A 16693-nucleotide genomic window follows, 5' to 3' on the forward strand; every position below is an offset into this window, starting at 1 on the left:
CCCTCATCCATCAGAATTTAAATACATCGTTTACCTTCTACAGTACTTTTTACTATAGTGTTATTTCTATGTTTAAAAAGTTGGGCTGGATTAAAATACATGGTTTTTGAAAAAAATAAAATCAAATTATAGAGCGCATTTTTAAATTTTCTTAAAAATCTTTTTTTCCTCCATGTAATTCGAAAAAGATAAGAGATACGAAAAAAAGATACCATACAGAAATGTAGGGCTTTTTCAGAAAAAATTTATTTTTTTATTTTTCATTAGTTATAGTTCATAAGTTACATGAAGAAAAAAGAAAATTTTTAAGAAAAGTTAAAAATGCGCTCTATAATTTGATCTTTTTTTTTTCAAAAAACATTCATTTTAAACCTGTCCAACATAGAAATAACATTATAGTAAAAAGTATTGTAGAAGGAAAACCATGCAGTTACATTTTGGTGGATATGGGTTAAAATTAATTCTCATTTTTTCTTAAAATGCATCAGTTTTCCTTTTTTTGCAGCATATCTCGCTTAGTTTTAACACTAGAAAGTCGGGCTTAGCTTACCTACCTAGAAAGCCGGAAGGGATCATTTTGGCCCCACGTTCTTTAATAAATTAAAACTCAGTTTAAAGAAATTAAATCTACTCTAGACCATAGAATCTGATTTTATTTTCTACTTTCATTGTTTAACACATTCGCTGCCTATCAAAACACCATACAGTTTGCAGTTTTTGATATTTGCCACACATTGCCTTGTTACAGCCGCGGCAATGATTGGAAGTATAATGGTAGGGGAGCCCAAGCGGGGATTTTTGCAGTTACTCGAGCGCGTCAGATTATCATATGGGGAGAAACGTGGTACCCTGCAGATGTACCTCTGCCATATATTGGCCCTTAACACAGGGGAGTTCGTTTAGGGGGGCCCGAAAAATAAACTCTATCCTTAAAAATACTCCAAATTGTCAGATTAAGATAAGGTAAGTTAAGTACATGCAAAACAGTGTATTTCGCGAAAAAAAGCGAATATTTCGCGAAATGAACGTCAGATCGAAAAACTAAAAACTTCACGTTCAACATTTTTCAAAAATCTATCGAGAGGTACCAAACATGACCCCTCTCAGAGAGGGGTGGGGGGTAAATTTAAAATTTTAAATACAACTCCCGCGATATTTAGCAAAATAAACATCAGATCGAAAAACTGCAAAATACACTTATTTAATATTTTTGAAAAAAATATCGAATGTTACCAAACGCGACCCCCCACGGAGGTGGGGTGGGGGTTACTTTAAAATCTTAAATGGGAGCCCCCATTTTTTATTGCAGATTTGGATTATCTGCATAAAAATAAGCAACTTTTATTCGAAATATGTTTTCGAATTATCGATAGATGGCGCTATAATCGGAAAAAACGATTAATGGAAATGGAAAATTAAATTAAAAAATGACAAGCTCCCGCTAAAATGAAAAATTTTACTTAACTTTTTTTGGTTTTAGGACCTAATAATCACAACCCAATAGGTCCCCAAAGCGCTCGAGTGACTGCACAATTAGCATAGTTTGCTCCCCTACCATAATTTCCTTTACAGAATATTTTCAACTGACATTTTTGTCGTTTTTGGATAGTAACAGTGATAGTTACTAGGTGTTGCTAGGCGTAGTTCCAGATTTCGGGAGGCAAGGTGTGGGACCCATAATTCTTCACACAGTCGAAGAATAAACTTACAAAGACTGAGTCTACTTCCAGTTATTTCTTTATAAATAATCCATGCATTTATTGCTTCCAAGTCAAGAGTACTGTAAAACACGTACATAGGCCATCGTCTTGAAGTTACTTTTGTAGTATAAAGACGCGTCATTTGGTCCTCTATACCCACAATTGTATCTTTGTGTCCACTTGTGTTCATCAACAATTTTATTTTTATTACGTAGATGAGCAGTACCACTATAAAGGTAACCACTTACAATAAACATACATAAATATAATTTTACCCATTCGACAGGAATTTGAATGAAAGGCTCGTCGAATTTTCCAGAAAACGATAATAACTTACACATGTCATAGTAGATTTGTTAGAAAAGCCATTTAATTAATTTAGTAAACAATATTTTTTTGTGTTAAATAATTCTTTGTATCAAAATATCAAAAGTCATAAAATATGAAATTATTATTGCCTCAAATAAAAAAACTACAATAACTTCAATTTGCAACAGGGGCCAAATTGGCCCCTCCGACTTTCTAGTGTTAATGTAATGGATCTTTAATATAGTTCATTTTAAAGGTCTTCTTAAGCACTAAAAAAGGTATTGGTAGGATTAAACACCTAAAATCGACCGTTTCTCTGTTATTGCAAGTTGATTACACCAATTTGAGAATGTACCAAAAAACAAACTATTTTCACCTACCATATCATCTCTTTTTGTAGTAAAGTATGTCCCTGTAAGTTGTATCCATATGGAAAACTTTTTATTATTAATTTTACGAAAAAAAGTTATTCTTTATAAAAAGCTCTGCATTGTCCAAAACCTAAGATTTAACCATCAAATATCAAATTTTTTGAATATTATACGAGGTATGTCAAAAAGTTTGAATTTCACTCAAGAGTAAAGTAGCTTTATTTTTCACAATATTGAAAATTGCTATTATTAAAAGTTGTTTGGAAATAAAAACTGTATTCTAGTATGCAATTACATCCTTCTAATTGAAAATTTTTTTTTGAAAAATTATGGATAACTAACATTATTTTCAGTTACTTTAATTCAGATAACTCTTTTACTATTAATTTTACGAAAAAAAGTGATTCTTAATAAAAAGTTCTGCATGGTCTAAAATCTAAAATACAACCATCTTATGTCAAATTTTATCAATTTTATACGAGGTATGTCAAAAAATATGAATTTCGCTCAAGAGTAAAATACCTTTATTTTTCACAATATCGAAAATTGTTATTATGAAAAGTTATTTAGAATTAAAAACTATGTTTCAGTATGTAATTACATCCTTCTAATTGAAATATTCAGAACTATAAAGGTACTTTACTTTTGATCTAAATTTATCTTTTTTGACATACCTCGTATAAAATTGATAAAATTTGATATAATATGGTTGTATTTTAAGTTTTAGACCATCCAGAACTTTTTACAAAGAATCACTTTTTTTCGTAAAATTAATAATAAAAGATTGATGGATTCGACCGTTACTTGATGGAAGTTCATTTTATCTCACAATAAAATACTGAAAAACGGTTGTTTTTGTGGAAGTATAGAAAAACAAACGTTTTTCAGTGTTTTATTGTGAAATAATAAAAGAGTTATCAGAATTGAAATAACTGAAAAAATAATGATAGTTATCCATAATTTTTCAAAAAAAAAATTTTTTTCAATTAGAATGATGTAATTGCATATTGGAATATAGTTTTTAATTCCAAACAACTTTTCATAATAACAATTTCCAATATTACGAAAAATAAAGCTACTTTACTCTTGAGTGAAATTCAAACTTTTTGACATACCTCGTATAATATTCAAAAAATTTGATATTTGATGGTTAAATCTTAGGTTTTGGACCATGCAGAGCTTTTTATAAAGAATAACTTTTTTTCGTAAAATTAATAATAAAAAAGTTTTCCATGTGGATACAACTTACAGGGACATACTGTATAACTAGAAGATTTATGAAGGCAACCGTCTCTTTGTTTTTTTATATCCCACAAAAATGTTTAATATAGTTTTTTAAATTAGATGCATAGTTTCTAAGATATTCGCAAGAAACCGTTCGAAAAGGTATTATGTTTCAATGAAAATGGCCAATATTCAACCACGAATATCTCAAGAAGTATTGAGTTTTCAAAAAAAATTATAGAACAGTTTTGCTTAGAATTATGTTCTCCAGCGAACTGCGTGGTAATTTTAACCAAAAAATTGGGAGTGGGAACCACTCCCAAGATAAAATCACACATCGGCATAGAGCAGACTTTGAATTAGGAGATAAGTAGAGGCTATTCCCAACATTTCATTAAAATCCATGCAGTAGGATAGAATTCGGAGGTAATATCCTATTCTTGCTCCCATTGACTGGCGTATTAGTACCGCGTAGATTTTTGTAAAGTTAGAGTGAAAGAAACATTTATTTTAAAATTTTTTAAAATACTTTTACAAAAAAACGCAAAAAAGTTTAGATTTTATTTTGTATTTTACTTGTTTTTTTATATTTTTCAATAAAACTTTACGCGGCACTTGGTATTGTCTATCTACAACTAGTTTAAAAATTTGAACCTTCTATAGTATTCGGAAAATCGCAAAAACATAAAACACTCTAATACGCTATAAAGCTACCGGTCACCGGTATTACACGGTAAGTTGAGTGCAGTCGCTCAAAAAACAAATAATTTTGTAGCCATGGATATTTTATACTATAGTGCAGGGGTGGGCAAAAGCCAGCCCGCGGGCCGGATCCGGCCCTTTTGCTTACTTTATCCGGCCCATTGAGAAATCTCGCAAGCGATTTTTTTAAGAGCGTAATGCATTCATTTTTTTCGAATCCTGAGAAAACTAGTATTTTTGAAAAATTTAAGCGCAGAATGAAATATTACATTATTACCGAGGACCGAAAGTCCCTGAAAACTTCCATAATGTTTATCACAGAGGGGAAAAAAGAGAAAATGTAGTGTGATTTTTAATTTTAAATTATGCCTTTCTCCTTTTAATGATGGTCAAAAGTTCTCTGTTCCTTTTGCATTCTGTGCAACACCATTTCGTTTTTAACATGATCGGTCCATGGTATTTTCATAACTCCCCTAAAAAGCCACATCTCAAAAGCTTGCAGCTTTTTCATTAAGTCAGCATTAAAAATCCAATAAAAAAGAAAAGAGTGGACAACATTTTTATTATTATCCCGATATTTTATAGCGTTCTCCGTCTTCCGGTTGCCAGTTTCCAGCTTCGTCTGTCGTTGCATTCGTCAAGGTGAAGGTTCCTTTCCGACATTGCCTTCTGAATGGCGCCTAGCCAGGATTGTTTCGGCGTTCCTCTCTTCCTTCTTTCCCTTGGTGTCCATTTTAAAATTTGTTTTGGCAGCCTGTCGTCGTCTATTGACGTCGTACATGACCATACCAGAACAGATCAGTTGTCTCCTTGGAATTTCGTCTATGATGGTTGACTTGACATAACATTTTACCATCCGATATTAGATTTGCAGATTGAATCTTTGGTTACTCAGAAATTTCCTCATCTTCAAAAAGGCTGCTCTTGATTACTCTATTCTTGATCGAATTTCTGAAGTTAATTTTTTATCTAGATTCTTGTTATGGCTTAATACAGTGCGCTGGAATAAGTGTTACCCCTCCCTATTAACTTATTTATTTTTAGCACATAAGCAAAACGCTCGGACAGGTCGATTTTTAAAACAGTCATAGTATATTCTGCCATCAATGCTTCGAACTTTACGTGATCCCTCTTCAGGTGAAAGTCATAACTTTGATTTTTTTAATGGGAAAGTACATCATGTGACACCTCGTTTAAAAGCTTTTGAGATACTGATTACAAAAATGTATAATACTTAAATCCTTTTTGAGAGCGTAGGCGCAAAATTTCAGGTCGAATTATTTTTAAATGCATTCATTTTTTGCTGATCCTGAGAAAACTAATAAGTATTTTAAAAAAAATTTAAACGCAATATGAAAGACTACGGTATTACCGAGGGTTTTAAGTTCCTGGGAACTTCTTTAATGATGATTTTAATAAGTTACAGGGGTGAAAAAAATAGACACTCAAGAGTGATTTTTAACTTAAAATAGATAATTCAAAAGAAACTTTTTGTTTATTTTAAGGGACGCTCAGCCCTCGGTAATAATGTAAATCTTCATTCTGCGTTTAAATCTTTCAAAAATACTTATTAGTTTTCTCAGGATCCGCAAAAAATGAATATATTTAAAAATAATTCGACCGAAATTTTACGCTTACGCTCTTAAGAAAGATTTAAGTATTATACATTTTGTAATCAGTATCTCAAAATCTTTTAAATGAGGTGTAACATGATGTACTTTCCCATTTAAAAAAAATCAAAGTATAGCCTGTCACCTTAAGAGGGTTTACCTACGTAAAGTTCGAAACATTGATGCCAGAATATACTAAGACTGTTTTAAAAATCGACCTGTCCGAGCGTTTCGCTTACGTGCTAAAAATATATAAGTTAATAGGGAGGGGTAACACTTATTCCAGCGCACTGTATAATGGACCATACTAAAAATTTCGTAATTTACTGGAATTGTTCGCATGTACACACCAGAAAGAAAATTTATTATTATTAACAGTCAAATGTCTTTCTCCAAATGCTTTAAAATGATACTTTAGTATCTTTGTCAAAAAAATTTCTTGGGCAGAGAAAAACCTCCACCAAAAACATTATTGTACATACTGGGTATAGTCTTCCGGCCCGGGAGACATTTTGAAAATTTCATTTTGGCCCGCGCTTAAAAGTATTTGCCCACCCCTGCTATAGTGTGTTATATATCGTTGGAAAAAGAAGATTTCAAAGAATAATTTTCAATCAAAACCCAAAAAAAATTTAAAAAATTCAATTTTCGGACTTTGGGTACCCTTAACGAACACTGTTAAGAATTAAAGAAGACGATTTTTTTAAGTTAGTTAGTACCCACAAAAAATCTTTGTTAGTGCAAACCTTTTAATCCAAAATATGTTAGTAGGTCAGTAGATACTAGATACCGTATTATTTCGAAAAACAAATTCGTAAATCCTTGTGTACGTTTATCTCAAGAGGAAATTAATATTGTTTTAGTTGTATAGTCCCACAACCTGTTCTAATTTCCAGGAACAAACAGAGCAGCGTTCTGCCACCAGACTATGATCATTTAGAGGGAAAAACAACCAGAGCGTTATGCGCTGGATCGATACGGAATAAGTGGTGTGGCGCAACCGGATTATACTTCGAAGCGTACGTGCAGTTCCGAAATAATATACAAATGCCCAACTCAACTGAATATTACTGAGATCAAGGACCTTTCACAGCCTAGTGATATATTCGAACAATAATTCGAAATAATCTAGAAATATTTTTAATATTGTTGTGTTCTGATCAGTCTGAACAAAAGATTGGACTAGAATTGGTATATCTGCCATATTATACATATAATATAACTGCACAGCTCGTTCTAAATAGGTCACTACCTTTTTCTATATAAACAACGGCACACTGGTCTTTGTTGAATCAGTGTCGTCTTTTACCTTCATAACACAATTACAGTATAAAATGTATTTTTTCTACGACCGTTTAATAATATGCTCATTATTCGCTATTTTTGAATAGATAATAGAGAGTTTTTAGACCCTCTGCTTTTTGACGTGCGTTAAACGTAAAACGTTATACTTGTCATGCGAATTGAGTAATAAATAAGGGATAACGTGTTTACTTAAAATAGTTTTTGAATCTTTTTCTAAAATACGCACACAGGTTAACGTTAATTGACATTTGGCAAACGTAACCTATAAAACGGCAGTTGTGTGCTATAAACTATTTTATTGAATTATTTGCCATAATGGAAGAAAATGTATTAAGACGTTCACCAAAGACAATTTACTACTTTAAAAACACAAAACACCCATCCTAAGTTTAACAAGACAATTCCGTCAAGTGTCAGATTTTTCAAGAAATTGTGTAATTTAGAATTGTTCTACCAGGGTTACCAAGCAGATTATATTCAATTATATTAGATATAATATATCTATTTATTTAATATAATATGTTTATTACCTGATAACCTGATGTTTATTATGTTTACCTTATGTTTATTACCTGATGTTTATAACCTGATGTTTGTTACCTGATGTTTATTACCTGATAGTTTTTAAGAAAAACACATTTTGATTACAATTCTATACATCCTTACTATATTTTTTATTCTAGTTGTCTTGGTTCAGCTCATAATATGACTTTCTTTTCGTTTTTTAAGATTTAGATATATGACATTTGACAATCTTACAAATACGTAATTCCTTAATAACATGAACCTTATTTCTACCTAAATAAGGGGATACCTTATCCGCTAAAGTAATACGTTATTTTTCTGTTAATGCACATGAGCAGAATAACGTATAACGTTTAACGTTACTAAAATAAGGGGCTTAAAAACTTTCTATTAACACCCATTACTTTACCCGTGAATAATAGTTCATTACTCACGGGTCATTATCTACTCACGGGTTGAAGTTAGATTCAAGTGGTGCATGGAACTTTTAATATACCTATTAGCAAATAAAATGACTCAAATTTGTTTATTTAATAAAACAATCATTGTAATTTATATCAACAGATAAATTCGAAAAATGTTCAAGGATTTTTAACTGTAACAATGGGTTAGTGTAATATGTATTTTTTACGTTTAAATTTCAACATTTGACATTTTAAGATTGACGTTATTGATAGGTAAATAAACAATCCGTATTAATTCCGTAAAAGGACTTACGGATATGAAATTTATATCAATGAATTCTGTTTTACTTACTGTTATATGTTACATGTTATATGTTTACTTATTATGATCATGATGATCTTAATCAAAGTTGTTGTACATGAACCCGGAATGGTTTCTGAGTTGGTACCACCAACCTAAGTAAAAAGGGAGCTTGCCCCCCATAATTATTTTTTATTTTTTTGGACAAACTGTTCTTTTTGAATTTTAAGAACCAAAATATACATCCAACCCTAAATTTTAACTTTTCTATAACCAACCGTTATTTTTTAATAGCCATCTAAATATTACCTCTTCTATATAAATAAAAATGAATGTTTATTTGTATGTACGTAAAATATGTATGTTTTTTTGTAATGTTATGTTTTTTATATGTATGTACGTTATAGACTCGACAACTATGCATTTCATTATACAGTGAGCACGTAAAGGTTGGAAAAAATTCATTTTCTCGAGAGTGGATGATTTTGGAAAAAAATCCCGAAACAGGTCAATTTTTATTTTTAAATTTCGACTTTTTGGCATATATATCATACTAGTGACGTCACCCATTTGGGTGTAATGACTAGACTTAGGCAAATATGCAAATTACATATTTTGCATATTATGCATAAAAAATGCAAAAATCTCCAATTCTGCATATTTTTATATAAATGTGTATAAAGCGTATGTAATTTGAAATTTTGGTTGTATGCATATATGTATTTTTATATTCATGTAACAAATGACTTGGAAATCTCAATATTTAAACAAAGTAAGTTATCAATCGAAGTAGGACAGAAAACGACAATAAATATCATTCCCATGCTACCAGATTGACAACAGGTGGAATACTTTCTTTGGTTACAACCTCCCGAGATTTTCAAAAATTATAAATCATACAGGATGGCGATGTATAGACTCTTTCTGCACTCTCCGATTTAAACAGAGTATTATGCAGCTGCTGCAATTTCGTGTTGCAAAGAAATTGAAAATGTTTATATATTCCCGTCAAAAGGCGGGTTCATCGCATCGCGATGGTTTGCTTTAAAAGAGGCAGAATGTTTGTATTCCCTTCAGAGTTGTGACTGCATAATCTTCACTGATGATGCGTAAGGATGCTGAAATAGTTACTATATGGAGATGGTGGTCCAACTCTGAATCGAATATAAACAAAACCTGCCTTGAACCCTTTTTTATCTTTTTCATTTTTACTCAATTTGTGAGTATTTAGAAACTGTCTTTCGGTCCTTTTCCTAGACGAAGAGAAGGTAAATGCGTGGCCTAAGTGTCCTCTATTTGCTTTCTCCTATTTCGTCGTCTCTATGTGATTATATATTGTAAAATCCGGAGATATGGGATGCAGCCAGAAAGCAGTTTATTAGCGAAAAGTCTTGGATTTAAAATATTGTTTATTATATTTTTATTTCAATTATTCTAATTGTTTAAAAAGTAGTAAACTTTGTATCTAGGGCTTTTCGTTTTCCTCGTAATACGAGAGATGTCGCTGTTTTGCGTCTCAAAAGGCGGGTTCATCGCATCGCGATGGTTTGCTTTAAAAGAGGCAGAATGTTTGTATCCCTTCAGAGTTGTGACTGCATAATCTTCACTGATGATGCATAAGGATGCTGAAATAGTTACTATATGGAGATGGTGGTCCAACTCTGAATCGAATATAAACAAAACCTGCCTTGAACCCTTTTTTATCTTTTTCATTTTTACTCAATTTGTGAGTATTTAGAAACTGTCTTTCGGTCCTTTTCCTAGACGAAGAGAAGGTAAATGCGTGGCCTAAGTGTCCTCTATTTGCTTTCTCCTATTTCGTCGTCTCTATGTGATTATATATTGTAAAATCCGGAGATATGGGATGCAGCCAGAAAGCAGTTTTTTAACGAAAAGTCTTGGATTTAAAATATTGTTTATTATATTTTTATTTCAATTATTCTAATTGTTTAAAAAGTAGTAAACTTTGTATCTAGGGCTTTTCGTTTTCCTCGTAATACGAGAGATGTCGCTGTTTTGCGTCTCAAAAGGCGGGTTCATCGCATCGCGATGGTTTGCTTTAAAAGAGGCAGAATGTTTGTATTCCCTTCAGAGTTGTGACTGCATAATCTTCACTGATGATGCGTAAGGATGCTGAAATAGTTACTATATGGAGATGGTGGTCCAACTCTGAATCGAATATAAACAAAACCTGCCTTGAACCCTTTTTTATCTTTTTCATTTTTACTCAATTTGTGAGTATTTAGAAACTGTCTTTCGGTCCTTTTCCTAGACGAAGAGAAGGTAAATGCGTGGCCTAAGTGTCCTCTATTTGCTTTCTCCTATTTCGTCGTCTCTATGTGATTATATATTGTAAAATCCGGAGATATGGGATGCAGCCAGAAAGCAGTTTATTAACGAAAAGTCTTGGATTTAAAATATTGTTTATTATATTTTTATTTCAATTATTCTAATTGTTTAAAAAGTAGTAAACTTTGTATCTAGGGCTTTTCGTTTTCCTCGTAATACGAGAGATGTCGCTGTTTTGCGTCTCAAAAGACGGGTTCATCGCATCGCGATGGTTTGCTTTAAAAGAGGCAGAATGTTTGTATTCCCTTCAGAGTTGTGACTGCATAATCTTCACTGATGATGCATAAGGATGCTAAAATAGTTACTATATGGAGATGGTGGTCCAACTCTGAATCGAATATAAACAAAATCTGCCTTGAACCCTTTTTTATCTTTTTATATATTTTAATTAATTTACTCCTTTGTTGAGTACTAAGAAATCTTTCTTGTTGGAACTTTTATACGCGGAGCAGATAGGTGGTGAATTATTTAAAATTCTCTCATCTTAATTTCCTCGGCATCCGGCAATTTATAATTTTTGAAAATCTGGGGAGGTTGTAACCAAAGAAAGTATTCCACTTGTTGTCAATCTGGTGGCATGGGAACGATATTTATTGTCGTTTTCTGTGCTACTTCGATTGATAACTTATTTTGTTTTTCGGTAGATGGCTCTAGTTCATCCGTGACATTTCGTTCTTTGCAATACTGATGAGGAGGAAAAAACCTCCGAAACCGGTATACACTCTTCCTGCACTCTGCGATTTAACCATAGAGTATTATGCAGCTGCTGCATTTTCGTGTTGCAAAGAAATTGAAAATGTTTATACATCTCAATATTTATTTTGTTTTATAATCTCTTGGTATCAAAATTCTTGGTATCATAACTAATAAAAGACCAAAGTTCGAAAATCTGCCAGTTTATATCTCAAGCTATACATTTTTATTTAAACGGTCTTTTAACTTTTGTTATAAAATAAGCCGTGAACACCTGTCTCTGTAATTGTGGTACATACTTTGAAAATGCCGAAAATAAACAGTTGAGTGTGATTCATAAAATCAAACTACAGTTTTTGTCAGAAAACCATTACCTCATTGGATTCCTCCCAATTATCATTGTTAGACAGTACATTTTTAATAAAAGAATTTGAATCATTGTATTAAAACGTTAAAATAATACATATTGGAAAGTAAAGTTTTCAAAAATTTAAACAACCATGGAAAAAATAGTGGTTACCAGGTTCTTTCTGAGCGGTTCAAATATCAGCGAGACATTTTTGGTTCAAGTAAATATTAGCCAACTATTATGGTGAATTTTAAAAATGTCTCAGTTACATCACTTAATGTCGAAAGAAGTTTTTCTATGTATTCAGATAGAAGCCAGATTTATATTTTTGTTAGAAAAATTTTTTTGTACCATAATTAGAATATCGTTTTTTGTAAATTAAAAAATATTGTAAATATTTTTTATTACATGCATATTTTCTAGATAAACTTGCATATTTTTGAGTAAAACACTGCATATTTATGCGCATATTTAATACCTTTTTATTTGCATATTTGGATAAGTCTAGTGATGACGTCATCGATGATTTTTTTAAATGAAAATAGGGGTCGTATGATAGCTCATTTGAAAGGTAATTCAATTGTCTATTCAGTAATATAAACATTAACATAATTAATTATACAGTGTGTCCAAAAAATAATTTTTGGATTAAATTTATTGACATGAAAAGAAGAATGTATGTAATTTATTTAATTCAAAATACATTTTACTGCTCTCAAAAAACAGAAAATAATGTATATTTGAAAAATAATCATGACTTTTCGCTAAATTTAAATGTTCAAACTGTTACGAGGCTGGTGGGTAGCTGCTTTAATATTGAATTTAAACAAAAAACATGTCCTTTCCTGTTTTATGATAGCAGTAAAATGTATTTTGAATTAAATAAATTACACACATTCTTCTTTTTGTCAATAAATTTAATTAAAAAAAATGTTTTTGGACACCCTGTATAAATAATTATGTTAATGTTTATATTACTGAATAGAGAATTGAATTACCTTCGAAATGAGCTATCAAACGATTCCTATTTGTATTTAAACAAATCATCGATGACGTCATCACGACCAGATGGGTGACGTCACTAGTATAATATACATGCCAAAAAGTCATAATTTAAAAATAAAAATTGACCTGTTGCGGGATTTTTTTCCAAAACCGTCCTTTCTCGAGAAAATGAATTTATTCCAACCTTTACGTGCTCACTGTATATTATGATGACCTTAGCAAATTTGTCGTTATCGCGGGGCGGGAGTCGGGATCGGGACGAAGTTAGATTAAAATTACGAATTAAAATTAAATAAAGTGTGCGATATTGTAAGATTTGTGAAAAGCCAAAGACTGCCATAGCTGTGCGTGATATGTCTAGAGACAAAAAGATACAAAAACATTAACGAAAATATTACAATAGAAGCTGACACACTGACAAAAAAAGGAAGATTCAGAATGAGATGGTTGTTTGACTTAGAAGACGACCTGAAAACTATTAATATAAGATAATGGATAAGATGGACATAAAAGAGGTCTAAATGGGAGGACATAGTCAGACAGGCAAAGTTTATTCATGGTTATGATGTCAAAAAAAGAACCGTGTTCGATAACTGACCAATTATTACTAGACCCGATATCGGTGTCAGTTCTTACCCAGTAAACAGCAATATATTTGTTGATATATGTATCAAGCGTAGCAGTGACGTTTATAATCGCAGGTTTTTTGGGAGTTTGCGGAAAATTTTGAGTGTCTATGCTTCTGGCATGGAAAATAATCGTGCCTTGAAAAACGGCTATCGTTTATTATTTACGCACCGCAAAAAATAAAACTTATTAGAATGTTTTAAATAGATACTTTTGTATGAGGTAATACATACATATACTTTTCAACTATTTTTTGATTTTCTGTTAATTTTTATTTATTGAACTTTGAAACATGATTGATTTATTTTTAAGGCGGTACGAAGTTCGCCGGGTCAGCTAGTAATAAATAAATAATAATAAAATTAGCACTAAGTTAGGAATACTGTCCCGGACAAACTGCACGATGGGTCGCATTAGGATTTTATAAGGTTAGAGTCTTCATTTTACTGTGAAAACTACTGAATATAATCCTCATAAAAAAATTATTACCCACGTTCTGATCTCTATTTTTCTTTCTGGTTATTTTTCTCGTTAGCCTTATGAAAAATACCATCAAGTTGGCACTTGAAGCATATGAATTATTAAGCAGTATCTAGATCTGAAATTAATTCTAGATCAAAGCCACATCTAATCCACTCTTCACTTCGTGTCTGTAGCTACTAGCTTTTCCAATATTTTCGTTCTATACTTTCCGTGGAAAAGTCCAATATCCAGACATCGACTTCGAAACTTTGACCCCAATCAGCAGGAAATTTAATAAGTGATGTCGCGTACTGACATATCTTTACGGAAAACTTTGCGAAAGTTCTTAGTTGCAGGAAATTTAAATTTCGATTTTCAACTTTCATGATTTACTTGCTCTACGTGTGTCAAACATTATTTACTGAAAAGTATAAAAATATCCGCAAGATATTTTTGTACCTTGAAAATACACAAACTACTTAGATGTTTATTATGCACTAATAGGGACTCATAAGACACTACCAGATGACTGAAATAGAGGTATTGCAATACATATCTATAAAATAGGAGATCGAAAGGACTGTGAAAATTGTAGAGCAGTAACCTTATTAAGAGCAAACAGTAGCGAATAACATGTAGCAAAAACGGGTTCCAAGATTGCGGCTGTAATTTTAAATATTTTTTCGAGATATTTGGCACACTTATTCGTAATATAATAAAGAATGGCGGTACAGAGCCCAATTTGAAAAATATATTAGTATGTGGAAATTACTCTATAATTAAATACAATATTAAAAAAACGAGCCTGTACCGCCATTAAGAAGAACAAAAAAATACACTTTCTTCAAATAAATTTTTTATCCGATGCCTAGATTTTGTGTCATTTTGGAACTACTAATGAAATAAAAAATTTTAGTAGTTCCAAAATGACATAAAATCTAGGCATCGGATAAAAAAATTTATTTGAAGGAAGTGTATTTTTTGTTATTCTTAATGGCGGTACAGGCTCGCTTTTTAATATTGTATTTAATTACAGAGTAATTTCCACATATTAATATATTTTTCAAATTGGGCTCTGTACCGCCATTCTTTATTATATTACGAATATGGAATATAAAGGAGTCCCTGGTGAATATGTAAAGATTGTGAGAGATATGTATGAGGGAGTAACGACTAGTGTTAGGACAGGTGTGGGAGAGACTGATAAATTTCATGGAAAAGTAGGATTGCACCAAGGCCCCGTATATATTTTCATTAGTTTTGGACCAGATAACAGAGAAACTACAGGGTAAAATTCCATGGTGCTTAATGTATGCTGACAGGAAATAGTGAAAGAGAGAACAAAGACTGGAACAGTGGAGGCAAGCTCTGGAGGAAAAAGGTTTAAAACTTAGTAGGACAAGAACATGTTTATTTAAAGATGGAGTTACCACAAATAAAATGGTATCTTTTAATGGTGAACTGATTGTAAAAAGCAATAGTTGTAAATACCTGGGATGGGTATTACAGAGTAATGGAGAAATAGATGGAGATGCATGCAGTAGAAATACCACTGGATGGATGAAGTGGAAAGAAGCGAGTGGTTTGTTGTGTGACAGCAAATTCCAATGAAGCTGAAGGGAAAATTCTATCAAACAGCCATAAGACCGGCTATGATGTACGGAACTGAATGCTGGGCAGTGAGAAAGAAAGAAGAACAACGAATGCATGTGGTGGAAATGAGAATACTTAGATGAATGAGTGGAGTGACAAAGAAGGATACAATTAGAAATTAGTATATTAGGGGAAGTCTAGGTGTGGTACCAATTGATGCCAAAATGAGAGAGCATAGCGCACCTTTAATAAAAAAAAGAAATAACTCAAAAAACACAGTTTGTGGGAATTTGCAGTCAAAGTTTTTAAGTTTTGCACAGTACAGGTTAAAAATTAATTTCACAAAAATCATACGGGTTAGAGGAATTATAAAGGTTGCTGTGGAGAGTTTAATTAGTAAGCTCTTAGATTTTAGTAAATGGTAATCCTCTCGTCTATTGTTAAGGGTGCAAATGTGTTGTTCTTTTGATAGTTTAGAGTTATTTCACTTTATGATTAAACATATATTCTGCGCCGATGAAATAATTCTACATGATGCTCTTTTATTGCTAAATGAACTGTCATGTAAAATAAACAATTAGGTTTATTGCAGTTTTGATGTAAAAACTTTGAGTTGACACTGAATTAATCCTAGTTGTTTCTATATTTTCTTAAACACAAAATGAATTTTCGTTTTCTTTATAATAAAATACTGATTATTCGTTTATTTATCTTTATTAACAAAATTGCCTGATTACAAAATTAAGCTAAAACATAAGTAACACTATAATAATACAATGAAAAGATGTTAATACATTTTAAAAATAAACCGAAGATATAAAATAGATTGTTTCAAGAAACTTGTGTGGCTACTCTCAAATATGGCACAACGTTTATCTTAGAACTATGAATTAAGAAAACGATTAAATTATTGAATTATAAAATCGGGAGTAAAAAGAAGGAATCAATCCTTTAGATAGCAATGCTTGCAAATCTTTCCGTTTGTTTGTACTCAATTTTTGTTTTTCTATATAGGCGGGTTGAGTGCTATTTCCGTTATTGATCCTATTTTTTTTTTCGTTTGTTCCTTACATCTACCTGTTTATAAGTCTCATCCTTGTATGATGTCTTATAAAAAATATGTAGGATTATCTTTGTTCACTTGTATTGCTTTGATTTCGTTTC

This window comes from Diabrotica virgifera, chromosome 5, assembly GCF_917563875.1.
Source record: "Diabrotica virgifera virgifera chromosome 5, PGI_DIABVI_V3a".
In the NCBI taxonomy this organism is placed as follows: domain Eukaryota; kingdom Metazoa; phylum Arthropoda; class Insecta; order Coleoptera; family Chrysomelidae; genus Diabrotica; species Diabrotica virgifera.